The following is a 26,530-nucleotide window of genomic DNA, read 5'->3' on the forward strand; positions in this document are numbered from 1 at the left end:
CCCGGGATCCGTTGTTCCCGGGGATTTCGTTGTTCCCTCACATCGCCTCCAAGCAGCAATCTTGACAGCTAGGTCCGGAGAGGCGTCTACTTCGCTACGTTGCTCTTGAAGGTTGTCAGTCTTGAGAGCTTGGAAATTTGCTCCGAACTCTTTCCATGCTTTACAGTCGAGTTTTCTTCTGGCCACATACATGGCCACATTTCTAAAGTAGAGTTGACCCTGGGGTAACACGGGTTACGTGTGCTTCCTCCCCGCCCTCGTAAATTTTGACCCAAGAACTTGACCGCCAGGAGCCTGCTGTTGACCAAGAATATTAACACGTATTTTGTATGTTGTATGTATAACGTACTGTGTCCGTACAATAAAAATCTAGCGAAAAGAAGATGTTATGCAGGAAATCATAACAGAAAATACATTTACAACAATGTGCGTGTATTGGGAAAATCCCCGTACAAACCCATGTTACTCAAGGAGCAACCGTATGTTGGCCAGTAGATCTTACAGTCCAAGACCAAGATGCTAAAGGCCCGGTAGTGATGAAGTCCTCACCCGCCCCCAGTGGTGGCCGGTCCCTTAATGAGAGTCTGTGTGGAGAGCTCCTCCTGGGGTGGCCTCTGCAGGGGGTGCCGCCTCGTTAGAGTCACGGTGGCCCCGCTCCTTACAGGGGCGCAGCCCCCTGCGGGACAACAGCCTCTCCCAGCGCCCCACAGCCCAGCCAGTCTTCTGGGAAGTTCCCGCAGCTGCTTGCTGGCCCCCTTCAGCCCACCGAGGCCTGTGAAATGCACCTGCCAGCACCCGCCGACCAGCCGGAAAGGCTCCTCCCGCTCCGGAGTCCCACCTTCTTAGCATGCTGGCCAGTCAGCGTTTCCTCTCTTTACCTGACAAAACTTCCGTTATCTCCTTTCTAACACCCTGAACTCCTGGTAAGATAAGAGTGACACCAGAAGGGCTACCTTGCCGCAGGTTTGTGACTCAACAGCCTTTATTAATTTTGTCTTGGAGCTGGTTTTGTCTTTAACATTTGAAGCATTTACTTCAATGACTTTTTTATTGTGAAGATTTCTCATCGGTCCTTTGTCCTATCCATCTATTCTTTATTTGTGCCTGTTTTGTTTCTTACTTTAAATTATCTGAGGAGGGGCGCCTGGGTGGCCCAGTCGGTTGAGCATCCAACATCAGCTCAAGTCGTGATCTCGAGGTTCGTGGGTTCGAGCCCCGTGTCAGGCTTTGTGCGGATAGCTCAGAGCCTGGAGCCTGCTTCAGATTCTGTGTCTCCCTCTCTTTCTGCCCCTCCCCCCCCACAAAAATAAACATTTTTTTTTTAATGTTTAATTCTAAGGAGAAAAAATGTTTTGATTGTTGATTAGCTGTCTTTTTTACACTGGATTTCTTCACACGTCTTGGAATTTAGGTTTGCAGGCACAGTGTAAGTGGGCCGGGGACACTGGCTCTTCCCCCCTGCCCTCCACCTCCTCACTCCTCCCTGGTTAGCCACCTTCCTGCTGCTTCCACTGTCGGCCCAGAACTGGGGCCCACGTGGCATGTGAAGGTTCTCGGCAATTGGGACAACATCAGATCTAGGGTCTGCAGACAGTGGGATTCCTTCTGGGTCTTCCCGTCTTCATGCTCCTAAGCCCCCACCCTGTTCAGAAGCCCTGGGCAGCTGTGGGCATCAGCCGTTCGTTGCTTGTTGTTTGTTGCTTGTTCAGCTTCCTACTCCTTGTAGGAGGCCTGGCCGGCTCCTGGGGCGAGCCCATCCCCCACTCCGGGGCCACCTTCCAGGCCCAGAAGCCGGCCCGCTGGGCCCACTTTGACCCGGTGCTGGTCCGGTAACATTGGTGTCTTCAGGCCCTGCTGTGTCTTCTTGTTTTCTAATTCCATAATTTATAAATCCGCTACGACTGTGTATAGGAAGCACTGTGTTCAATATAAACTTCTAGATTCTAGGCTCATCTTGACTCAGTATTTTCATGTATTACTTTCTCAACTTAAAAACCTATGTGTTAAAAAGTCACTATTCTTTTTTTTTTTTAATTTTTTTTTTCAACGTTTATTTATTTTTGGGACAGAGAGAGACAGAGCATGAACGGGGGAGGGGCAGAGAGAGAGGGAGACACAGAATCGGAAACAGGCTCCAGGCTCTGAGCCATCAGCCCAGAGCCCGACGCGGGGCTTGAACTCCCGGACCGCGAGATCGTGACCTGGCTGAAGTCGGACGCTTAACCGACTGCGCCACCCAGGCGCCCCAAAAAGTCACTATTCTAAGTAGGTGCTCCAACTTTCTGGTTCCAGTTTGCTACTCAGCAGCTTTTTCTGTAGCTTGAATACAGGCCACTCTGCGGACACCACTCTCAAAGGATGCGGTGACCTAATTGCAAAATGAACTGTACTCATTCTTTCCCTTCCTCAGACTCACTGTCCGCAGCAGCTGACCGTGCTACACCAAGTGCTCAGACACCCTGCACAGCTGACAGGGTCACACCAGCCAGACACATATTAACACCAGGTCCTGGAATTTTTCCTTCTGTGGTAACTTTGAGACAGATCCCCTGGCTCTCCTCCTTCGTGAACTCCACCTCTCCCGGGTATGTCTCTTGTCACGGCCTGCCCACCTTAAAACCAAACCCCTCGAGTCTTTTTTCCAAACCCTCACCTCCCCTGCCTCCCTTTCTGCAGTCCTCGTTTAGTTTAGTTTAGCCAAGATTGTTCATTCCCATTTTGTGGAGTGAGGGTTAGGTATGTGGGGATACAGATATAACTAAGGCAGCGTCTGCCCTGCAGGAGACTCCTCCTGGGAAGGAGACACACGTGCAAACTGCCGGTTGTCGTTTGGGACGCGGCGGAACCTTCGCCGTGACGCAAGCCTACAGGTCTGTTAGGGTCTCAGCAGGAGCCGGGCGGCCGCTGCGGCATTCGGCGAGAGAGTTTGGTTGAGGGACTGTACGGTGTGGATGGGAATACAGCACCAACGTGGTTGGCCGGACTCCCTGTGACAGGTCGAGTGGAAGCCTTCATCGCCCCCAGGCTCCAAGAGACGGAAGAGATAGAACGTTCCTGGAGCCCGACCTCCCAAAGGGGGCTGAGGCTGGAGGGTGGGGGTCAGCGCGCTGCTCACAGGCAAAATCTACCTGTCGCCTGTTTAGTAAAGGAAGCTCGTTCGGACGCAACTGCACTGCTTTGTTGACATAGTATCTATCCGTGGATTCTTTCAAGTCACAACAGCAGAGTTGAGGAGGCCCTACAAAGGTCATATGACCGCAAAGCCTATTTCCTATGTGGCGCTTTGCAGGGAAGTTTGCCAACCCCTGTGACGGAGGCCCGTGGCCTTGCCAATACCTGGGGGCGGGGTGGGGGGCGAGCACTGATGCTGTAGGCCGCAGGTGCTTCCAAGGGGCGGGACTTCCCTGCGGTGATCGCTGAAGTCTAAGGAAAGAAGGTGCAGGAGCAAGTTAATGGGGGGAGGGGAGGGCAGAGAGTATCTCATTAATCTCAGGATTAACAGGAAGGCACAGATGGGGGCACCCGGCTGACACAGTCAGTGGAACTCGCGACTCTTGATGTCAGGGTCGTGAGTTGGAGCCCTACGTTGAATGTAGAGATTACTTACATAAATCAGATTTTTTTTTAAGTTTAAAAAAAAGAACAGGTGGAAGAAAAAGCAAACGGATAAGAAGGTAGAGTCACACCCGAATGTCAGTTTAGGTGCATCAAATGTAAGCAGACTCGACACCCCAATAAAAACTCAAATTGCCAGACTGGGCTGAAACCCAATCCAGCCGCATGCCTGAGGTCTAAGAGGCCTCACACCAAATGTAAAGTCACAGACAAGTTGAAAATAAAAGGATAGAAGATACAGACCATGCCAGTGATCACCGTTAATGTCCCCCCGCTGCCGCAGACCAGGACCCCGAGGCACAGGACAGTTAAGGGCCTGCCCCGGGTCACAGGACACTGCTAGCACAGCCAGAACTCGAACCCAGTCTCCGAAGACCATGTCGTTACCATCTGAACCAAAGTTGCCAGCTGAGCTTTAGAAAGAGAATGTCACAGGGGCGCCTGGGGGGCTCAGTCGGTTAAGGGTCCGACTTCAGCTCAGGTCATGATCTCACGGTTCATGGGTTCGAGCCTCGCGTCAGGCTCTGTGCTGACAGCTCAGAGCCTGGAGCCCGCTTCGGATTCTGTGTCTCCCCCTCTCTCCGCCCTGACCCCACTCACGCTGTCTCTCTTTCTCAAAAATAAATAAAAAAGAAAAGAGAGAAAAGAAAGAAAGAAAGAAAGAAAGAAAGAAAGAAAGAAAGAGAGAAAGAGAAAGAAAGAGACAGCCTGTACCCAGAAATAAGGAGACAGGAGGCTGGCCCGTCATTTCCAGTCATATGGGGGCACAGGGAGCCCAAACTCTAGGAGAGTGCACTTTGTTCAACTCACTGCTCACTGGTGTTCAAAGTCCTCAGCTGAGGCGATGACATGTTAACCTGAAGATTTTGCCAGCAGAGAAGCAAATCGTTTCTGTCAAGGAAGGAAAGATAACCCCAAAGGATATTTTGTCCTTCAGGAGATCAACCACTTCTGGCATCTAACTCCGCGACCTCATCCTGACATCCAGGAATTTTAGGTCCCGGAAGACTCTCCGAGGCTGTCCTGGGGTCTTAGCTGTTGTATCTTCCCTCACCATCCTCTCAATTCGCAAGCTGATGAAGTGTGGGCACGTGTTCGTCATGCGTGTACAGGAGGGGGGCCTCCCCCCTTCGGTAACTGTGCTGTGGTGTGTGCCACGGTGCACGGTCAAGGTGAAAAGGACAGCCCCGTGCAGGAAATTCGCACCCACGAGCTCTGCCTCGCCCCCCGTGTGGGGGCGAGTGGAGACGCACCGTCAGGGCTGGAGGTGCTGGCGCAGCGGGGGGCCGGAGCCCCGTGTTCCCCAGAGCTACAGACGCAGTCGGGTCCTTCGGCAGCTGGAGAAACGGAGATCGCCGTCTGCTGCACGGTGCGTGGGGCCAAGGTGGGCGAAATCCCGGAGAAGGACCCGAAGGTGCGGGAGTGTGAGTTGAGAAAAAATACCTTCTCCCAGCCTGGAAACGTTGGCTTTGGGTCCATGAGCACATCGGTCCGGGGAGCAAATATGACCCCGGCATTGGTGTCTGCGGCCTGACTTCTCTGTGGCGCCAGGTTCCAGCCCCAGGACGAGCTGCACTGGGGCCAAACGCAGAGTAAGCAAAGAGGAGGCCGCATGCTGGTGCCGGATGTGTGGCAGAATTGTCCCTCCTAGCAAATCGACTCCCGGTCCTATCCAAAAGGCCAATAAAAACTTTTCAGTGAAATGTTCAAAAACAACATATGCGCTAGCAAAAAAGAAAGAGTTTCAAATGTCACAGAAGAGCTTCGGTATGCATTTTTTAAGATCGATGATGACGGGGCTTATCACATTGTGGAATTGAAACGTCATTCAATTCAATACTTTTTAAAACGTGACGTCCCAGTTCCATTTGTCACTGTAGATGCAACATGCCAGGAACGCGTCATTTGTGAGTATTCACAGTTACAGTGGAGACGTGCAGTGTCAATAAACAACGTGTGAAGGGATGCATACCTTCCCATACTCCTCTCAGGGCGTCAACGAGCAAGAAGTTTGAAGACTGCTATTGTAATGCACAATACTTAAAAAAAAAAAAAAAAAAAAAAAAAAAAAAACTACCCTGAAAGATGAAACTCGTGGGAAGCCATCTTTAAAGGCGTCATCACAGGCCAACTTTAGCGCCCACTCCTTCTCCCTAGGCTTCCTTCCGCCCACCCAGAAGTGCGTCCTCTCCCGACAGCTGAGGCAGGAAGGTGCGAGGCTTTGCACAAAGCCACCTTGCTCCCACCCCTCCACCACCCGTCTCAATTCAGAACCGCCCAACGCGGACCAAAGTGTGAGATTTCCCACACCACGTTGCTCTCCTTGAAAACACGTACCAGGGGAGGCGTTGCCACCCTCCTAAGGGGAGATGACTTGACTGCTTAGAAAAGGAGGAAAACGTAACTATGGGTTCGTTTCTGTGCACCCATTTACCACACGAGGGGCTCGCGTCAGTTACAGCAAGCTCGTCGTTTAACAATATGTATTTTGTGCAGAATTTATTCCAGCATTTCATCCTCTGAAAGAAGGTGACCACAGGAACGGGGGTGTGTGTGAGCGCGTGTGCAAGAGTGTGGGTGGCTCCGCCGCTCCCGTCGTGCCCGGAAAGCCGGGGCTGGAGCAGAGCTTCCCGTCGAGGCTCGTGCCCAGGTGCGTTTAGACCGATGCATCTAGAAAAGTCCTAGTTTCCTCTAAACCGTGCATTCATTGCCATTTTGTACTGAACCGTCCACATCTCAGCTGTCCCGTTAAATGGGAAAGTGCAGTTAACAGCTTCTCGTGGATAGTCTCCAAGGGCTGCACACAGAACAGAAACCCCGGAAGCAACTGCACCCTTGAGAGCCCCGTTACGGGTGGTTGGGGGCTGGGATCCAAACCGCCGGCCCGCATCAACGGCTGTGGGGCCAACAAGGTCTTTCCACCTTTACGTCCAGCACGTGCGAATCTCTTCCCAGACACGATACCGCCATCTGGGTAATGACAGACTCGGGAGGGGTCTTCACAGAGTTCTGGAAGAAGTCACTCTTGTACCGAAGCCTCATTTCGTCTCTACCACGTCAGGCGGGTGGAGCCAGTCACTTCAAACCCTTACCGGGATGCTATTTGGACCAGCCGGCCCCCTGCTGACAGCGGGAGCCCGCAGATATGGCACAGGACGCTTTCCCTTTTTAGTGTATTTTTAACTAAAAGTCTAGGGGCGCCTGGGTGGCTCAGTCGGTTAAGTGTCCAACTTCAGCCCGGGTCACGATCTCGCGGTCTGTGAGTTCGAGCCCCGCGTCAGGCTCTGGGCTGATGGCTCGGAGCCTGGAGCCTACTTCCGATTCTGTGTCTCCCTCTCTCTCTGCCCCTCCCCCGTTCATGCTCTGTCTTTCTCTGTCCCAAAAATAAACGTTAAAAAACAAAACAAAACAAAACAAAACAAAACAAAACTTTAAAAGTCTATCATTGGAGGGCAGTGGACACACCACTTCCCTGAGCGTCAGGGGTCCCTCACGGTGAGCCCGCACCTCTGGACGTACTCCACGCCGGTGCCGTGCAGCCGCCTCTCCCACCACGGGACGCGAGTGCAGTGTCCCGGCCACACTTGTGCCGTGGCTTCTGCACTGTCACTGGCAGTTGGTACCTCTTGACCCCCCCCCCACCCCCCACCAACCCTGCCAGCAGCCGCACGTTGTCCTCTGTATTTAAGCGTCTGGTGGCCCACCACCGTCTCCGTTGCCCAGCCCGCTCCGGGTGGCCCTGGCCATCCTGACCCACTGTGTGCTCACGGTCCCCCCCTCGCCTGCCAGGGACGTTGACCACTGGGTGGAGAGAGCCATCTGACAAGCCGGCTTGTAGCAGGGCGTCTGGCGGGGGTTCTCAAGTGTCAAGGCTCTGGCCCGGACGAGGCTGCCCTCCTGGCCACCACGAGGCTGCCGTGGGTCCCTGTCCCCTCCCCCGCTGAGGATGCCGTGCTTCTCGGCCCTCTGTCATCTCGCCACCCGGTGCCTGTCAAGGGACCCCCGCCACCTGGCTCAGTGTGGGCATGGACATCACAACAAACGCTTTGGAATGAGTGGCCCTCCCACGTGGTTCTGGGATGCTGTGGTCATAACGTCACAGACGACTTATTCTCCTTCGTGATGGGAGGTCTCCACCGTTCTCCAGCCGCTCTCACGTGGGGACAAGTGTCTTCTTGTGACACCAGGGCGTGAGGGTGTGCGGATCCTGAAGACGCACCGAAGGCCGCGCTTCTCGCCCTTCCTGGCTGAATCTCTGGGTCAGACGGGCCTCGGGTTTCATAAGATGTCACTAACCGTGGAAAAGGCACCTGCGACTCCCATGAAGATGAGAGTGCCTTGTGAGACAGCCCGGCTCAGAACTGAAGGCGTCTCTCATCTGTAACCGCCTGCTCCCCACTCCACACTCACTGATTACCCAGGAGCGCAGAGGTAGCAATTATTTATAATAACTTTATTAGGTATAATTTGCATCGACCTTCTGAAAGGATCGCGTGCGCTTCTGAGAGCTGTGTATTAAATGCAAGCACCCATCCTTGACCCTGCCCGTCGTCTCGGTGCACAGCAGTGTCCCTTTCTTCCCGGGAAGGACAGGTACAATTTGTCACCGCACAAATTATACGTACTTGCTGTTGACATTCTTTTGTCAGACAAATTACTTGTACTTATTATGCTGAAGGCGGTTTCCACGAACATCTCACATTATGAAAGTCTGGGTTTAGGCTGAGACAGAGAGGGTTATCTTTCGACGGTGGACACAGAGATGCAGGTCCTGACAACATGTGTCTGTGACTCTCCTGGGAGAAAAGCTGGCATTTTTGGCGCCCAATGCTTGCAGCTCTGGGCCTCCACTTGGCCACCACTGCATGTGGTGGCACCGGCCCCGTGAGGCACACAGATGCCCCTCTCCGCGTCCACGAGGGACAGAGTGGGGGCTGGAAGGGCAGGAAGCCACGTCCGAGTGTCACTTCCGGCAATTTCTAGCACTTACCAGAAGCTTCACAGAATGTGCTGCTGGCATTGCAAACCAGCCTCTGAAAGTCACACACTGCCGATGACAAAGAGGGCAAAGTTTGAGGAAAGACTCCAGAAAGCACTGGTTAATGTTTTTCTTTTAAAAAAAAATAAAAGAAAAAATAAATTAAAAAAAAAAAGAAGAAAGGAAAGTTTCCGGGGCGCCTGGGTGGCTCAGTCGGTTAAGCGGCCGACTTCGGCTCAGGTCATGATCTCATGGTTCGTGAGTTCGAGCCCCACGTCGGTCTCTGTGCTGACAGCTCGGAGCCTGGAACCTGCTTCGGATTCTGTCTCCCTCTGTCTTTGCCCCTCTGCTGCTCACACTCTGTTTCTCTCTCTCAAAAATATAAAGAAAAAGAATAAAGAAAACAAAATAAAAAAAGGAAAGTTTCCTTCCCTCACAAGAATATTGTGCTCAGACTGAACGGTGAGGTGGTTGAGGACACAGGTTAGCACCGAGTCCTTGGCCCCTGGTGTCCCTGCTCCCGGAGCGTGCCGACTGGCCTCGCCAAGTCTGGCCGCCTCCCCTGCTTGGAGGGACCAGCGGCATCTGCCCACCAAGCTCTCAGGACAAGTCAGTGACATCAACATTTAACCATTTAGCTTAGTGCCTGGTACAAAGCCAGCAATTTTAAGGTGGGGCTGCTATTATATTTTTATAATTACCAAAGAGCAAAAACTGTCATTAGAAAATGTGGCGTTGGCCTACCGTGCAGATAAAGTTCAAAGCAGGGCTGGCTTTTGCTGAGCCAACCGCACGGGGTGCTATGGGAAGACCCAAAGAACTCCCCTCCACCTCTCCCTCCGAGAGGGAGCAAGTCGGGGCAGCCACACGGCCTCCTGGACCGGCCCTCAGCACTCAGGTGGGCCCAGTGGCGGCTGGACCAGGGCTTCCGTGCTCTGCAGGATGACAGAAGTACACACACACAAAAGCAGAGACACGTAATGGCCCTGACAAGCGGTATTCTTTTAATTCAGTGGCCTACTTGGTACCATAACAGTTTGGGTTCAACAAACCTGGAAATGTTTTCAGTGAGATGTTAGACGGAATTTCTTAAAAAAAAAAAAAAAAAAAAAAGACTCTTTGGGGTGCCTGAGTGGCTCACTCACTTAAGCTTCCGACTTCGGCTCAGGTCATGATCTCGCGGTTCATGGGTTTGATCCCCGCGTCGGGCTCTGTGCCGACAGCTCGGAGCCTGGAGCCTGCTTCAGATTCTGTGTCTCCCTCTCTCTCTGACCCTCCCCGACTCATGCTCTGTCTCTCTCTCTCTCTCTCTCTCTCCCTCTCTCTCAAAAATAAACAAACATAAATAACTTTTTCAAACAGGATGAATGACAAGTTGGTGTATTTCTATACAACTGGGTTAGATGTGGCATGGGTGGATTTCGAGACAGAGTTGCAGCATAAGAAATGCATAAGGAACAGTGGAAGTGTGTTACTGAGGAGGTTACTGGCCATAGTATAACAATGTTTCATGTGGATGATAAACTGTGGGGAATTTCTGATGTTAGTTTCCTCGTGAGATTAGGGAGCACAGGAGAAGCAGGGGTAACTGTTGCCTTAGATGATCCACCGGAGGAACTCAACAGGCCTGAGAAGCCGAGTGATAATCGTGATAATCACATAGCACACATTAAAGATTGCTGAGTAAGTCAATGGCAAATGAAAATTGTAAGCTGGTCACAACAGGTGATTTTCTGGGTTTTGTTTCCTTGGACTTTATTCTGTATGTAATAAAAGAGACAGACTGTCTTTGAAATGAGACCAGTGCAGCAAGTTCCACGGAGGACAGCCCATTAGTAGGGTCCCGTACGGGGGACTTGGAGGAAGACACGAGCAGCCTCTGGACGATGAGGACTGAGGACATGTCCAGTGATGCTCGACTTTGAGATCACACAGCCCAACTGAGACTCTAAGGTGCTCCGAGGACGAGCGAGGCAGTGACCCCTGGGCCACCACTCGGACGGTGCGGAGACTTGACAAGGTGGTCAGTGAGCATCACACGGGCACGGAAATGCTGTGGATAAGGTAGTGACAAGAAGACCCTAGTTTGGGCATCTTGACCAGTTCTTTTTCCTTTTTTTAAAATCTTTATTTATTTTTGAAAGAGAGAGACAGAGCATGAACGGGGCAGGGGAAGACAGAGAGGGAGACCCAGCATCCGAAGCAGGCTCCAGGCTCCGAGCCGTCAGCACAGAGCCCGATGCGGGGCTCGGACCCAGGAACCGTGAGATTAGGACCTGGGCCGAGGTCAGACGCCTAACCGACTGAGTCCCCCAGGAGCCCCAGCATCTTGCCCAGTTCTAATGGGGCTTCTTTTCCCCACTAGAAAAGCGTGTTCGTTCTGGGCGTACAGCTGTTAACTCACAATGAAATATAACCTTTCTCAGACCACATGCCGTGTGATCCCACTTATGTGAAACGTCCAGAATTAGTAAATCTACGGAGACAGCCAGCAGATTAGTGGTTGCCTGGGGCTGGGGGGGGGGCTGGGGTGAGCGGTGGGGCTGCTACGGGTCTTTTTCGGGGGGTGAAGAGAATCTTCCAGAATTAGGTTGTGCTGATGGCCACGTGACGGAGTCCGCTGAAGCCACTGGACATACCATCCACACGTCGAATTCTCCAGAATATAATTTGTACCTTGGTGAGGATGTGAAACAAACCTTCCTTCTGTCTAACATCTGCAGGGCTCTGATTCGCTCTGACGTCACCATTCACTGCGGATCCAAGCAACCAGCTTAGTATTTGGTCCCGTTTCCAGGCCGTTTGTTTACAGCTGGGCGAGTTTACACGGGACGACACGAAACGCTCCCATTAGTTGTGCTCAAGACTGCAAGGCAGGGTCTCCTCGATGTCAGAATGCAGAGACGTTTAATTGGCTTTCACTTTCTAAAACTGAAAGGTCTGCTGTGTCGCTTTTATCTCCGGACAAACAGTGCAGCGTGTACTCCCTGCAGATGTCGTTTAGTTGTACGATATTAATGTGAATCGGGAAAAAGCGAGGTCACAGCCCGACATTCTGCTACTATTACATGTCGAGCAACACGCCATTGTACTGTCTCCACTTTCTATCTTTAGCTAGCTAATTGCAAATATTCTCAATTCTCCTTTAGGAACCGATCCTTCCGTACACCCAAGCAGAGAGTGGAGACAAAGCCAAAGCCACTGGAACCCGGAGAACGTTCACTCAGCAGTCCTGGGTTCCAGGGTCCCGGGGACGGGACAGGCCTCGCTTACCTGCAGCCTGGGGCCCTCGGAGTCATCTGCGCCGTGACCGGGGTGGCCGCCCAGGGGGAGAAGCCCAGGGTGCCCTGCGTTTCCTCCTTGTGCTCAGGGCGCATCCCAGTTTCAGAACATGCCTCTCACGCCCTGGTAGTTGGAACAGTCCCGTCCCGTTCTCCTTTCCTCCCGTCCTCTGAGCTGAGCCCCGCACTCGAAGGGACCGCACGGCGCCCCCGGGACAAGATGTGTGCCAGCCCCACCGTCCACGGAGCCTTCGGGGACAGCCGCGTCCTGCCCGGCGAGCAAGGCACGTGGCCGCCGAGTGAGCCTCTGCCACCTTTTCGCTCCGAACCACGAGGAGCTGTGAGGGAGCGGCCGTTGTGTTTGCCGGGCAGGAGGAGACGGGGCCGGGAGGTCGCCGGGGGCTGACCGAGCGGGGCCTGTGTGGCCTCTGGTCTCGTGCTTTGGAGCCTGTGTTAGAAGCTCATCTGGCCGGGTACGGAGTGGAGACCCTGCATGTGGGCACAGGAGCCTGGGCAGGACTGGGGGTACTGAGGGAGAGGGGCTGCACGTGCACGTGGGAACCCCCCCCCAAAAACCCTGCTCTCAGACGGGGTATTCACAAGCAGAAGACGTGCGAAGGTCATCGAAGATCCAAGCAGCACGTGAGCCTCTGTGACCATCGCTGAGGGGGCACGGGATTTGGACGTTTCTTGGCTTTTTCAGAACTGCAGACTGGAAGGATCGTTGGTGCACGACGTTTCCGCCCTGGGTGGTACTTCCTGCCCTCTCCCTCCACCTGGGCCGCCTCCTCCAAGCAGCCCGTGCTTCCCCCGACCTGCGCTGTCTTCTCAGACCCCGAGCAGCCGGCCTCGCTCCAGAGTCCGCCCCTCCCCGGCCCGGACGGGCCACCGGCAGGCAGCCCAGACCGAGCTTTACTTGAACTAGTGGACGCTGTAAACATCAAGCCCCAGCGATCCACTCACAAACTCGATCATTTTCCGCTGGCAGGCAGGCCCTGTTCCGGACCAGAAGGTGGGCATGTGGGCACCAGGGCTGGGGCGGAGGCACGGGGCTGCCGGGCGAGTCCCCAGCAATTGCTGTCTTCTGCGGGCTGAGTGCCCTGCCTGCCTTCCCCTCCCGTGCCCAGGGCCCACGGTGCTCCCTCCTCCTCGAGTCTCGTTTCTGGCACTCCCCGCACTCAGCACGTCCAGAGCCTTGGCCGTCCCCTTCTGCCTGACCGTCTCGTGCCGTGGACTGAAGGCTGGGTGCCCCCAGTTCACGTGTTGAAACTTAACCGCCAAGGTGATGGTTTTAGGAGGTGGGGCCTTTGGGAGGCGATGGGGCCATTGGGGTAGGACCCTCACGAACAGGATTAGTGCCCTTGTAAGAGGCCCCAGGGACCCCCCTCGTCCTGCTGAGCCGTGCAAGGACACGTCAGGAAGATGCCGTGAAGGACGGAAGTGGGGTCTCTGCAGACACGGAATCGGCCAGAGCCTGGGTGTTGGGCTTCAGCCCTGAGAACCATGAGGGGTCCACACCAACCAGCCTGTGGTGTTCCGTGGCGGGGGGTGGGGGGACACTGCCTGCGTGCCGTGGGGACCTTCTCAAAAAACACCAAGACACCGTCCTCTGAACTCCCGCAGCACCTGCAAGACCCCTCGTAGAAGGTCAGGTCTGTATTTTGCCGTTTGCACAGTTGTCCTACTCTGTGCCGCACACATTTTCTTTACCCTTCTCTCTGGCGACTCCCATAGTCTCACCCACACCAAGCGTCTAAGAAATATTTGCTGTATTGAATCGTGAAACTGTCGCTTCCTCCTAATCCCCCAGGGTGAGACTTCCCTGCACAGAGCAGAGACCCAGCTGGGCCCACTGGTCTCTAGGGCATCTGGTCCCACATGGTCACTGTTGACATGAGTGCTGGCATTTCCTATCGACTCCTCACGCTGGTTTTCAGCCCGTGCTCCTATATTAGAGTCAGAGTATTCCCAATTCTGTTTTAATAGTCAAATAGGACAAGCCTAATGCTGAAACCTTTTTTCCTTCGGTATTTTCAGAGAGTCTAAAATTAGCAAGTTGATGGAACTGGGAGTTTTCAGATATGCTCGATACATTTGTAAAACTTAGAAAGGGTCCTGGAATTGCAAGCGCTGTGCCCACACACCCTGAAAAGCCAGCCCGTGGACACTCAGCCTACGACCACGGGAGCCCCGGCCGTCTGTAGGCCCCACTGTGTCCTCTAGGACCTCGTCTCACCGCACAGCCGCCCTCAGTAACAGGCCTCACGGCGTCTTGGGCTCAGCCCGGTGGATCTTCCTGTCCCCTCCAAACCACCATCACCTAGAGCAGCCCACACCGCCCGTGCCGGCGACAGGGCCCTCGCGCCTCCGCTCTGTGCCCTCCTCTCCAGAGAGACTCTCCAGGAATGTTAACCTTTAGCACAATTGCCAGTTTGATTTGTGAAAACATACTCTACAGATGTTAACTGTTATTATCATCATCACATTTGTTATTATTTACTCATTAATTATTATTATTTTTTTAATTGAGTAGGCTCCATACCCACCACGAGGCTTGAACTCGGGACTCTGGTATGAAGAGCCACACGGTCTACCGACTGAGCCCGCCATGGGCCCACACGTGTTATTTTTCGAGGATAACTCTGGCTCTGCCCCCTGAAAATTTGAGGCAAAAATTTTCAACTGCAGAAACTTCACACCCGTCGGAGAGTGGGACACATTTATTTTTAGATGTATTTTAAGGCATGGCGCTGCCTTTGTTAAATGTAGGCGCGAATAGCATGCAGCGTCTAGGAGTTAAGGCAGCACGTCACCGGGTCTTGACCTCTTCTCTCCCGCTGACCTGTGATCACAAGCACGTTTTAAACTCTGAGTGTGTTTCTGTATCCAAGAATGTGAACGAAAACAGTACTCGCTTGAAAGCTTCACATGAGGCCTAAGCGGGAGAACGCACGGGACGCCCCCAGTGCGGTGCGGACACACCTGTGAACACGCGGCAGTGACAGTGGCCCCCGTGTCCGCTCCACCTGGCCGCTGGCGGCGCCTCAAGGCCACCGCCCAGACACCCGCCGGCTGAGCGCCACGCCTCACGTCCGCTCTGTCTTCCACGAGACAGAGCCTGCAAGACAGGGCACGGAAGTGACGTTATCACCGCCTGCCTCTGTTGACGACCCGAGGTCCTCGGAGCCGCAGCCACATCCACTCTCATCGGGGCGCGTGCCAAACCTTCTCTCCTCGTCCCTCGTCGTGTGTGTTCCGTTGCTTTGAGTTTGCAGATGTTTGGCGCTTCTGAAAGGAGGGAAGCAGAGCCCCTCCAAAAACAAAGCAAAAAAACCCTCAAAATACAAAATCCTCATTAAACAATATTAATACTCATGAATTAAGAAAAACAAAAGGAGAAATTGCCTGGAAGAAATTCAGATCACCCTTTGATTCTGTCCACTGAAACGTGTAAATGACTGCTCCATTAGACGGAGGCGCGTGGACGCGGTGGAGGCTGGGGCCCGCGGCCGCAGCCCTGAGCCCCCGTCCAGGTGAGGTGTGCCCCCGGTGGCCTCAGCAGGTGCTCACCTGTTCTCCGTCGAAAGCTGGATAATTGTGGGACACGGACCGGCACCCAGATTATCTTTCAGTGAGACACACAAACATATTATGACATGTTGACAGCTCTTTCCTTCCCCAAAGAAAACATGGTGTGAAAAGAACAAGAGAAACAATGAAACTACAGGGTGGTACAGTTGGATTAGCGGCTTTTTGCAAGGGGCCACACTGTTTCCAGTGATTTCCTGTAGAACTGGAGTGCAAGACGCGTGCACTGCAAGACGTGTTTGTGAGCACGAGCACAGACACTGTGTGCAAAACAACTATTATTAAACACATTTAAAGAAGTTGAAGAAAACCACCCAAGGACATAAATGCCGTTTTCTTGTATCAACTTAAAAATATCCACCTTCAGCATCTTGTCCTCAAAAAGTAGAGACGTCGCAAGGATATTCAAAGACACCTGTCACACTGAGGCTCTCTGATTTTATCTTACTTGCTGGCCTGCCCTGTGGGGGCCACACACACACATTTTTTAAGCAGGTTCCACGCCCAGCATGTTGCCCAACACGGGGTCCAAACTCACAACCCTGAGATCAAGACCTGAGCCGTGACCGAGAGTCGGACGCCTAACCGACTGAGCCCCCCGGGCACCCCAACACACGCTAAGTCATCTCACCGTGGAACTCAGTGAGAGCAATGGCCGTCCCAGCGATCACGGGGACACCTGTGTCACAAAAGATCGCATGTAAACAGGGTCAAGATGGCGGGCAGCAACGCCATGTTTTCAACATGAGAGTCACAAAGCAAGACAAGACCACGGGTCCAGCTTGACACCGTCCTAATTCTCTCGTGTGTGTCTGTTCGTATGTGTATGCTGTCATATTCAACAAAGACAGGAAGGACGCACGTGAAAGTTAGTGGCAACATCAAAGACACAGTTGTGGGATTCGGGGTGATGTTCCCTTCTTTGTTTATATCTACCACAGTTTCTACAACGAACATAAAGTACATAGGAAATTGGAAGGAAAATCTAAAATGAAATTTCATGCGGGGATTTTTAAGCTTATTTATTTATTTTGAAAGAGAGAGCATGTGAGCGCAGGGGAGGGGCAGAGAGAGAATTCCAAGCAGGCTCCAGGCTCTCCAGGCTTGTCATCACCAAGCCCAACTCAGGGCTCAAACTCATGAATCATGAGATCATGACCCAAGCTGAAATCAAGAGTCGGACGCCCAACCGACTGAGCCAACCAGGTGCCCCAGGAATTTTTTTAGTTTAACTATTAAAAATATGATGCAGAAGCCCTTGTGAGGAAGCATACTTAACGTGAAGACCCCCGTTGTCTGAGGCACAAGAGAAGAGGGCACACGGGCGGCCTGGGAAGCAGAGGCTGTCACCACCGTGTCCTTTGGCCCAGGGCCAGAGCTCAGGTGCACGTTCAGAGGAAACTGCCATTACCTGAGACGGCAATGCTGACCTGTGTCAAACCTGTGGCCAAGCTGGGAATTTTGGACTGTGTGGGAAGAACTGGATTTCTCGTCTGTCCATTCATCCTGTCCTTACTTGGTCACCTGCACACAGTTAAGTATATAAAGATTACTAAACAAGTAATAACAAAACCAGGGGTCGGCAATCTGGATCACGATGATTTGATGAAAATAGAAGACTGGGCTGTCCCTCTGATATCAGGTCGGTAGACAACTGCTCAGAAACATAAAATCCGCACGTGTGTGAGCGTGCATCCTTCTCCGACCGGCAATCTGGGCATCTAGTCACACACGGGATGTGTGTTGGAGTCACGTAAGGACGCTCAGGTCTTCAGAAGTTTGTAGAGGTGTCCGTGGCAAGGAGGGCACCGGTGACCAGCCACACTCAAGCTCCTGGACACCGTGGGCGGCAGACCCAGGAGGCAGAGTGGAAGGTGGGTCCGCCGTGCGGGCGTTGCCCGTGTCTTCGGGCTCCGGGATCTCGGCCGCGGGTCCTGCTGGGCCCTGTGATGGCTCGGACACCAGGACTGCAAGTGATCTGACAGCATCTCCTTGGCTAGCCTTCTCGTGGCCGCTCTGGGTGTAACATCCCAGGGACGCCCACACAGTCCACTTTCCGGGTCGGCTGACTTTCCGGAACATCTGCCTCCTACTGTGGTCTGCAATGTCCCCTCTCGACTCGTTACAGCCCCCCCGGACCACGCTTGCATCTCACCTCTGCTGTCAGGACTCAGTACACGCAGGGTGAGGACGCACGCCCATCCCGCGTACGCGGCCTGTTTGCGCGGCCTTCCTTCATCATCTCCCCGGTGCTCCTGGAACGTGGTGTCTGTGCCCTGGCGGACTAGGCCTGCGTCACAGCTCCGCTGCTGTCCCGGCTCTCCAGCTTGTCCTCTCCCCTTTCTGTGTCTTGCTGGGTGTGGACGCAGCCAGGTGGTTCCTCCCGGCACCTGAAACCGTGTGCGCAGCTTCCTCTCTCCGGTGGCTTCTGGTTCTTGATGAGAAATCCGCTGTCGTTCTAATTGTTTTCCCCCCTCGCTAAGTGTCATTTTTCTCCAGCTGCCTTCAAGTCTTCCCCCCGATCCTGAATGTTCACACAAGCCTGTGACGGGTCCCGGTGTGGGCTCGGGCTCACGCTGCTGGACGTTCGTTCACTCAGCTTCTTGCATTTGTAGGTCTGTATCTCTTCCAGATTTGGGACGTTTTCGGCCACTGTGTCTTGTAGCGCTGTGTTCAGCCTGCCCTCGCTCTCCCTTCCCGCGCGCTCTGGACACGAGTGTCGGCAATTCCGCGGGAGCCTCGCTGTCCCCGCGTCCATTTCCCCCTGCTGTTCAGGTCCCTCCCGGTGCAGCGTCCACTTCCCGGGTCCCTCCCCTGCCCTCCTGCCGCTGAGCCTCTGACTGTGCGTTTTACCCCTCGTGCCCCTTTTGCCCTGCTTGTTGTTGTGTTTTCATTCTGACGCTGCCCCGTGGCGCTTCCCGGCCGCGGTGGCTGTGCCAGGCCTTCTCCTGCAGCCGCGTGACCGGTGCTTGGCGGCCTGTCGAAGCCTTTTCATTGCGATGCTGTCCCACGTGCCCGAGAGTCCCCGACCTTTGCCCCTGCAGAGTGCACCTCCCCGGCTGTCCTCCTCCTTCGGCTTGAGGTCTTGCTGTTTTGGGGAGGACAAGGGGTTTTCTTTCTTTCTTTTTGTTAAGTTTATTTACTTATTTTGAGAGACAGTGCATGAGCAGGGGAGCGGGGGTTGGGGGGGGGGAGAGAGAGTCCAAAGCAGGCTCCAGGCCATCAGCCCAGACAGAGCCCGACGAGGAGCACGATCCTGTGAACTGTGAGATCGTGACCTGAGCCGAAACCGAGGGTCACGCTTAACCGACTGAGCCACCCGGGCGCCCCACGAGTGATTTTCAGCTGAAGCCTGGGTGGTTTCACGGCACGTTATGAGAGCCTCGACCTTACTCAAACTTCGCATTTGGCTGTCTCCCCCTGGCTGTGCTCCGGCAGCACGGTGGACGCACCTGTCCCTGGTGGGGAGCCTGGGGTCCTTGTTGCTGCCGGGCCAAGGGGTCACCGGCTGCCCCCAGGGTCACCGCTGACACGAGGCGGGAGGGTGTCGACCGAGCAGGGTGCTTATTGTCTGAAAGTTGTCTGTCCGGCCAGGCAGCCCCCTTCCTGGCCCCTGGGCTGGAGAGAGCAGCTCTTCTGGGACGTCTTCACCTCTGCCCGCCGGTCCTTCTGGGCTGCTGGCTCCTCAGCCCCGAGTCCGAGGGAGCCTGGGGAGCCTCTGCCGTGTTGTCCTCACACTAAGGGCCCCACCAGTCTGCCTCCTCCCGCCGCGGGGTCCTCTCGTGTGTGTGCCGTGCAGGTAACGGCCGGCGGGGTTTAGTCATTCTTGGCAAGATGGGAAAGGAAGGAGCAGGTCAGCTCCTCTCTCCAGAGACACAGGCCCCGCTCCCTGTGTGTTCCTGTCTCTCACCTGCACTTTCTAATTGGCAGAAGTCCTTAATTTTGATCAATTTTCCTTTTCAGTTAGTAATTTTTTAAGTGTATTTATTTTGAGAGAGAGAGAGAGAGAGAGCAAGCCAGGGAGGGGCAGAGAGAGAGGGAGAGAGAGAATCCCAAGCAGGCTCCGTGCTGTCAGTGTGCAGAGCCCGACGCGGGGCTTGAATTCATGAAACTGCGAGGCCAAGACCTGAGGTCAAACCCAGAGCCGGCCGCTTAACCGACTGAGCGCCCCAGGAGCCCCTCAGTTAGTCATTTTTACGTTCAGCTTTGACCCATAAAGGTATTTTGTCCTATGGAATTTCCTGGCAGGTTTATTGTTAACCGTTTGCACTTGTGTCTACACTTTGCCTAGAGTGATGTGGGTTTTTCCGACATGGGGCACTGCAGAGCTCAGGTTTCGAGTTTTTTCCCTGGATGCTCGGCTTAGCACAAAGGCAGCTGGGCCTAACGACGGGGGGGGGGATGCTGTTTTTCATAAATAATGCCCGGTCATCTGGGTATCCACAGGACATCCATAAACACGGAACACGCCTCCGTGTACTGAGACCTTTCACTCCGAAACCCAGGCGTTTTTGGAGCGTAGAAATTAGCACACTACACGTAGCAGGTGCCACACGTCTGCAGTGGTTCAGACTCGTGCAGCAAAGCATGAATACTCACAACCGGAGAACACGCAGGTGCCTGTGCACACACACGCGCACGTGCAGGCACTTTGGTTCGGGTCAGGTGCACCAGAAAACACATTGCACAGCCACTTCTGATTTCCAAAACACTTCACGTTTCTCGACAACGACAGGCCGTCAATCGCACCGTCTCATCTCCAGGAATAACGTCACAGCCTCTATGAAGCCAAGTCACCCCAGTGACAAAAGACCCCCCTCCCTTTGCCGGGCAGCCTCTTGGTGCTCTCAGGGGCACAGAAACCCAGCAGCAGGACAGTAAAGTGCTTCATACGTCCACACCCTTCCAGGCCAACTCCTACAGAAGACTGGATTTCACGGCGTTTCCCACGGAACAATGCTCATTTCACATAAAAAAGAAAGCAGCATAATTCGCAAATAACCCCAATGGGAAACTTGGCAATTTAATTAAAAGCAGCTCTTGAGGCCTTAAGTATTTTATGTTTCATTGTGACAACTCTGGAAACCCACAGCCGAGTACCAGGGGAGGGACAGGCAGCTGATTCATAGCAGAGCTCTTCCGAGGCCGTACCCAAACTGGGCTGCACAATTTGATTTGTATCAATAACCCCAGCGGCTGTTGGGTGAGAAGTCAGTAGAATCACTGGCCTCCTGGATGGGAGTCTCCCATGGAGACAGCAGCCACACGAAAGGAGGTCCTCAACGCGCTTCCCCAGCTGGCTTCTAACATCACACTTGGTTTCTTTGTCTTTGGTCCTACAGGGACTGTTTCTAAGCTAATGGCCCTCTTTTATCATTTTAAACTTGATAAAGCTTCTTGTTAGTAAGCTATCAGATGACATTTAGGCCATTCTAGATTGGAGCCAAGTTCATACTCCACAACCACGTCCCACAATGCACCTTTGGAGACATCAGGGCGGGTGGTTTTTCTAGAGCCTCTGAGTGTTTCTAGCTCCCGGCCTAACCATCTGTCTCGGCCTCAAGTCTCCATAGAGCCTGGGCCAAGGGCTTCCTTATCTGGTGAATTGGACCCGGTGCCCTCGATCTCCAGAATCTTCTTCAGGTGGTTCAGGCTCCCAGGTTCCGGAGAAGTGGGCCACCCACGGTCACTGCTCCTCAAAGATGGTCCACTTCCTCAGAATTGCCTGGGACCATTTTTGAACGGCAGCTCTGCACACGGGCCCCAGCCCTAACCCTGGGGTCTTTGCGGGATGAGGTTGACTCTTACTAAGCGTTCTGTCAATAAGGCAGCTCGAGGATTTCTTTGTAGGAGGGCTGCACTCAAGCCGTGTAGCCAGGTAATGAAGGCAGAGGGGCCTTGTCAAGCCGCTGTGTAGCAAACGCTGCACTGTCAGTTGGGTCATATGTCGATCTGGGGGGGGGGCCCAGCCCTTGGCACCGCTCCCACTCTGAGCTCCGGTTCAAGGGCTGACCCAGGGAGCCCTCAAGCCACCTGAGAAAGTCTGGACGGAGCTGTGGCTTAAGGGCCTTTTCCCCGGGCTGTCGGCGGCCGGTGCATGTGAAATCAGCTGTCACCTGTGCTGCATGGGGGACACCCAGGCAGGAGGTGGAGGAGGACAGGCCGAGCCTGTGTCCACAGCTACGGACATGACACGCTGTCATCTCTGCGTGCCTCAAGTTGGCGACTGGACAATAGAATCTGTGCCGCGTGGAGGGACCAGCCATTGTGTACTCGGTGACTCTGACTGTGTACTGACAACCCCCTGGGGACACACCGCAGGGCTGACAAGTTCCCAAACATCACCGACACGTGCTCTGAAGTTACTTCCCCCACGAGTTGACACAGATCTTACTTTGCGCGGGGACTGTAAGCAAACGCGGAAACGGCCATCCGATGCCGTCACGGACGTTTGGGTTTCGACCCTTCCAAGCGGCCGGTAGCAGAAGGCGGCGCTTCGCTCTGCAGAGAGTCACCGAATCGCACCACGCCGACGTCAGCTCCCGTCTCCCTCTGACGCCTCCCGGCAGCCCTTTCGCTCGGAGCAACACAAAATGGCAGCGCTCGCGTCGACCTGCCGCTTTTCCGTCAGAGAAACGGACAGACAGCGGTTTTCCTCTTGATCGGCAGCGTGCACGTGAATGTCGCCAGGTGGCGGTACTTGCTGCCCTGGCGACGTCCTGGCCGCGCGGTGGCCACGATCAGCGAGGGGGAAGGTGTCGGAAGGGGGGGGGGGTCAGCCGTCTGTGGGCACCGGGCGCAGGTCTCTGCGCGGCGCTCGCTTGGCGCGTCACCGCGCGCTGGCCGCCGGGAACCGGGCACGATTTCGCGAGACCCTCTCCGCTCACGTGCTTCCCGGAAGTGCCGCGCGTCGGAAACCTCGTGCGGCGCTCGGGCCGGAGCTGTTCCCGCACAGTCACGTGACGGCAGGCGTTGGCCACAGTTTCAGGCTGTGGCTGTGTTAGGGACGCTCGCAGGACGTTGCAAGACCACGTCTTCCGAAAACGAGGATCGCTCGGTCTGTGAAGAAAACTTTCGGGACACAAGCATGTACCGAAGGCGCCATGAAACACGGTGGGCGGATGATGTGCATTACGCAGAAATCGCGTGCTGTTGGTACCAGAATTCCCTGAAACATTCCCAGGAGGCTCGATTTGAGGTCACTGTGGAACTTTGAGACACCTGTCACCCGGTAGGGAGGTCGGTTGGAGGCCTGCTCTAACTGCACGCCAGTCGTAGGCGCTAACTCGCAGGGGGTGTAGAGGCGGCCAGGGAGCTTTAGCCAGAGGCTTGGAGGAACCACCTGGGTTTGTCGCTGAACCGCGGGCTCCCAGGACCCGGGCGGGTCCAGCCTGGGTGCCGCCTGAGGTGACAGAATCTGTGTGACAACCAAACAGGTCACAGAAAAGATCGCAGAACACATCCCGCTCCGTCTCTCCCTCGCCGTCTGCGTCCGGGGGCCCATCCAGTGCCCCTCTCTTCTGTCCGTGCGGGAGACGGCTTGTGACCTGGGGTCAGGCAACCCCCAGAATGTATCCAGATGCTTATATCTGCGCATCCTCTCTGTATTTCTGGGAGAGATTCCCTAGCTTCCCTCACCACCCATGACAGAGCACATGACTCGGCTCAGTTCAGTTTTTAGTTGACTCTAAATAAAGGTGTATTTTTATTTTTATTTTTTAATTAAAAAAATTTTTTTTTCAACGTTTATTTATTTTTGGGACAGAGAGAGACAGAGCATGAACGGGGGAGGGGCAGAGAGAGAGGGAGACACAGAATCGGAAACAGGCTCCAGGCTCCGAGCCATCCGCCCAGAGCCCGAGGCGGGGCTCGAACTCACGGACCGCGAGATCGTGACCTGGCTGAAGTCGGACGCTTAACCGACTGCGCCACCCAGGCGCCCCAATAAAGGTTTATTTTAAAACGGATTTAGATTTATAGAAAAACCGCAAAGATAGTACAGATCATTCTCCATATGCCCTACGTCTAGTTTCTGTGACGTTTTACGTCGGTGTAGTACGTTTGCTACAATTAATGAGACCGCCAATGCGTTATGACACCCGAAGGCCCGTACTTTACTCAGGCCCCTGGTTTTCTCCGCTGTTCTTGTTTGGCCCCAGGACCCGTGAGACCTTAGTCCTCAGGAGGCTGCAGGTCGTGTCCTTCCTTTGTCCCAGGACCTGAGTACCGGCAGCTCAAGATCACGTCTATGTTTTCAAATAAGGATCCAGTGATGTGGATGAGATTAGCCAAGTCAGATCAGACCACGATCCTGCCGGCACGAACACGCCGGGGTTCACACGGCTTTGCTGTTTGTACTCAGAGGACCATCCCCCAGAGATGGGCAGCTTACGCAGTCACAGGCGTGCCTCGTATCTTCTCACACAGGAACCCAGCAGCGCCCGGCCTCGGCCTTGTTATGTGGCTGGCTCAGAGAATTCTTCCATTTCAGTTTCCTTATAAAGGAGAGTCCTCCTCTGTTCCTGTATGAGAAAAGAATGGTGTGCCAGTCTGGGTTCCGGGCCCGAGTTCAAATCCTACTGTGCACGGGCCTCTGAGCGCCAGACCTCTGTGCTGATGTCTTGGGAGGACGTCGGCGTGACTGGGTGTTGGCGAGACCCCAGGGAACACTGGCCGGCCCACGGTTGCTGGTGAAATCAGCATGCTGGTGTCCAGAGAGCCTCGCTCTAAGCCTGGCTTAAATATGCATGTTTCGGGGCGCCTGGGTGGCTCAGTCAGTTAAGCGTCTGATTCTTGATTTCCCCTCAGGTCATGGTTTCACGGTTCTTGAGTTCGAGTCCCTCATCAGGCTCTGCATGGACAGTGAGGAGGCTCCTTGGGATTCTCTGTCTCCCTCTCTCTCTGCCCCTCCCCTGCTCCCACAGGCTCTCTGTCTCTCTCTCTCTCTCTCAAAATAAATGAATAAACTTTAAACAATTGTTTTCAATAAAATAAATAAATAAATATGCGTGTTTCATCACAGAACCTCATGTTTGTCCAAACGGACAGATAACTGGACACGTCATTATTTAAGCTGGTGGGGCCCCCGGGAGCCCTGGGCCAGGTGGCTGGTCACCCCCAGAAATCACCCCGGCTGAAGGAAGCTCGAAAGCGGTGGCGGGTAGCGGAGACGCTGTCGGGAGGGACAGCGAGGGCACCTGCCCTCTGCTGGGGGCGGGCGTTTTGGACGCGGCTGATGAGTCACGCTGTTCTTTCCTAGGGTTTATCCAGTCACCATAACTCACAAAACAACACCTCTCTGGGCAGAAATTTTTCTCAGTAACGGGAACTCGAGCATAGGGAGCAGCACGGCCTAAACGGTGACACCGCCGAAAGTGCTTCCGACTTCACGCAGCTGTCGGATCTCGTTTCTGTTTCTTACAGACCGGATGGATTCAGCGTAAAAAGTCATCTGTTTGGAGGGACCCTGCCATCGGTGTCATTCTGGGAAGCCGAGCGAGGCGCGACAATTGGGAGGCGTACGTGTAACGCTGGCGTCACAACAGTTTCAGCCGCTGTTTTCAGGTGCCTGCCCGGCTTCTGTTCTGTCCTGCTTCCTACGCTGTTCCACGACAGGAAGTCAGAAGAAAATGGGCCTCAAGACCACGTTTGGCTTATATGCCGCGGAGAGGACTCCTCAATCTGGACATTTATTCAGATTTTCAGATAAGAGCCAGGCCCTGTGCCTTTCTGTCTCCTCAGAGTCACAGTTGATATTAAAAACTACTTGACAGCAAAGGAAACGTTTGATTACCCATTTTTACCAAACGGTCGCATTTTCCATAAGATGGAGGTTTTTGTGGGGTCAGGCTGGCTTCCTGTTGGAAGACGGTGTTTTTCTCTGCTTATTTGAGAGAGACAGAGAGACAGGCCGTTTGTACAGATGGGCGCCTTTGCAGTTTCCAAGTCGTGAAGCCTGGGGCCCCTGCTGGTTGGCACAAAGTTGCCAGGTGCCTGCTTACTACTCGCAGGAAGCCCTCAGGCCGGGAGAGCCACGGCGCCCACTCCGCTAACCCCACCTCGGCTTGGCACCTGCCTGCAGTGTCGGCAAGTACGAAATGCGTGCGCAAAGGAAACAACAGAACGGAACGGGGAAGGATGAACGTGAGGCGAGCATTTGTGTTTGAACCGAGCTGCTGCCCAGAGACGGGGGCGAGATGCACGTGGGAGGGGGGCAGAGACCCGGGCAGCACCCCCCCCCCCGCAGAGTCACAGCTGCCAGTGGCAGGCTTTCCTGCAGAATTCGCTGTGCCGTAGGAAGCAGGGAGTGAGGCGGCCGACGGATTGCGCCCCGAGAACACTGGCCCCGTCGCCTGCAGCCGGCGTGCAAGCCCAAATGTCACAGAGCAGGTGCACGCTAAGTACAGGTGTGCAGATGCTGGTAAAGGGAAAGCAGCGGTCCCGCGTGAGGATGAAAACCGGCGCACATCGGGCCTCAGGGCCGCGGTGCGGACGGCCAGGCGGAAACCCGACGTCCTCGGTGTCTTGTCTACAGGACAGCTGCTGTCCCGCTCCAGGCACTGGCCGCGGTGTGGCAGCAGGCCCGAATTCTCCAGGACTCGTCATGTTTCAAAATGTTTATTTATTTATTTTTGAGAAAGAGAGCACGAGCGGGGGAGGGGCAGAGAGAGAAGGAGACACAGAATCCCAAGGGGGCTCCAGGCTCCGAGCCATCAGCACAGAGTCCGACGCGCGGGGCTCGAACCGTGAGATCGTGACCTGAGCCGAAGTCCGACGCTCAACTGACTGAGCCACCCAGGCGCCCCTAGAAGTCACTTATTTTTGACAGCTGAGTGCAGTGATGGTTACAAAGTATCTAGAATTTGGCTCAATAAAGCAAGTGCTCTGGACAGACCATCAATTACAGTAAGAATAGTACACTGTGATCATGATGGAAGTGGATACAATGTAACTTTAATAAATGGAAACACACTTTCTACTTTGGCTGTTTGTTCATTCCAGGACCAAAACACCTATGAAATTTCTGAGTTTCTAATTTAGAAAATCTTAAATAGGGAGAGGACTGTTT

At 54.2% G+C, this 26,530-nt stretch overlaps 1 long non-coding RNA gene across 1 annotated transcript; it reads left to right on the forward strand.

Annotated features, from left to right (window-relative positions):
• The first annotated feature begins 22,021 nt into the window (after positions 1-22,021).
• Positions 22,022-25,244, forward strand: LOC121032761 (uncharacterized). Its single transcript, XR_005791445.1, has 2 exons — positions 22,022-22,575; positions 24,886-25,244. It is a non-coding gene; the product is annotated as an uncharacterized LOC121032761 (long non-coding RNA).
• The last annotated feature ends 1,286 nt before the right edge of the window (positions 25,245-26,530 follow it).

This window comes from Herpailurus yagouaroundi, unplaced genomic scaffold (assembly GCF_014898765.1).
Source record: "Herpailurus yagouaroundi ecotype Mexico unplaced genomic scaffold, PumYag 142, whole genome shotgun sequence".
NCBI lineage: Eukaryota > Metazoa > Chordata > Mammalia > Carnivora > Felidae > Herpailurus > Herpailurus yagouaroundi.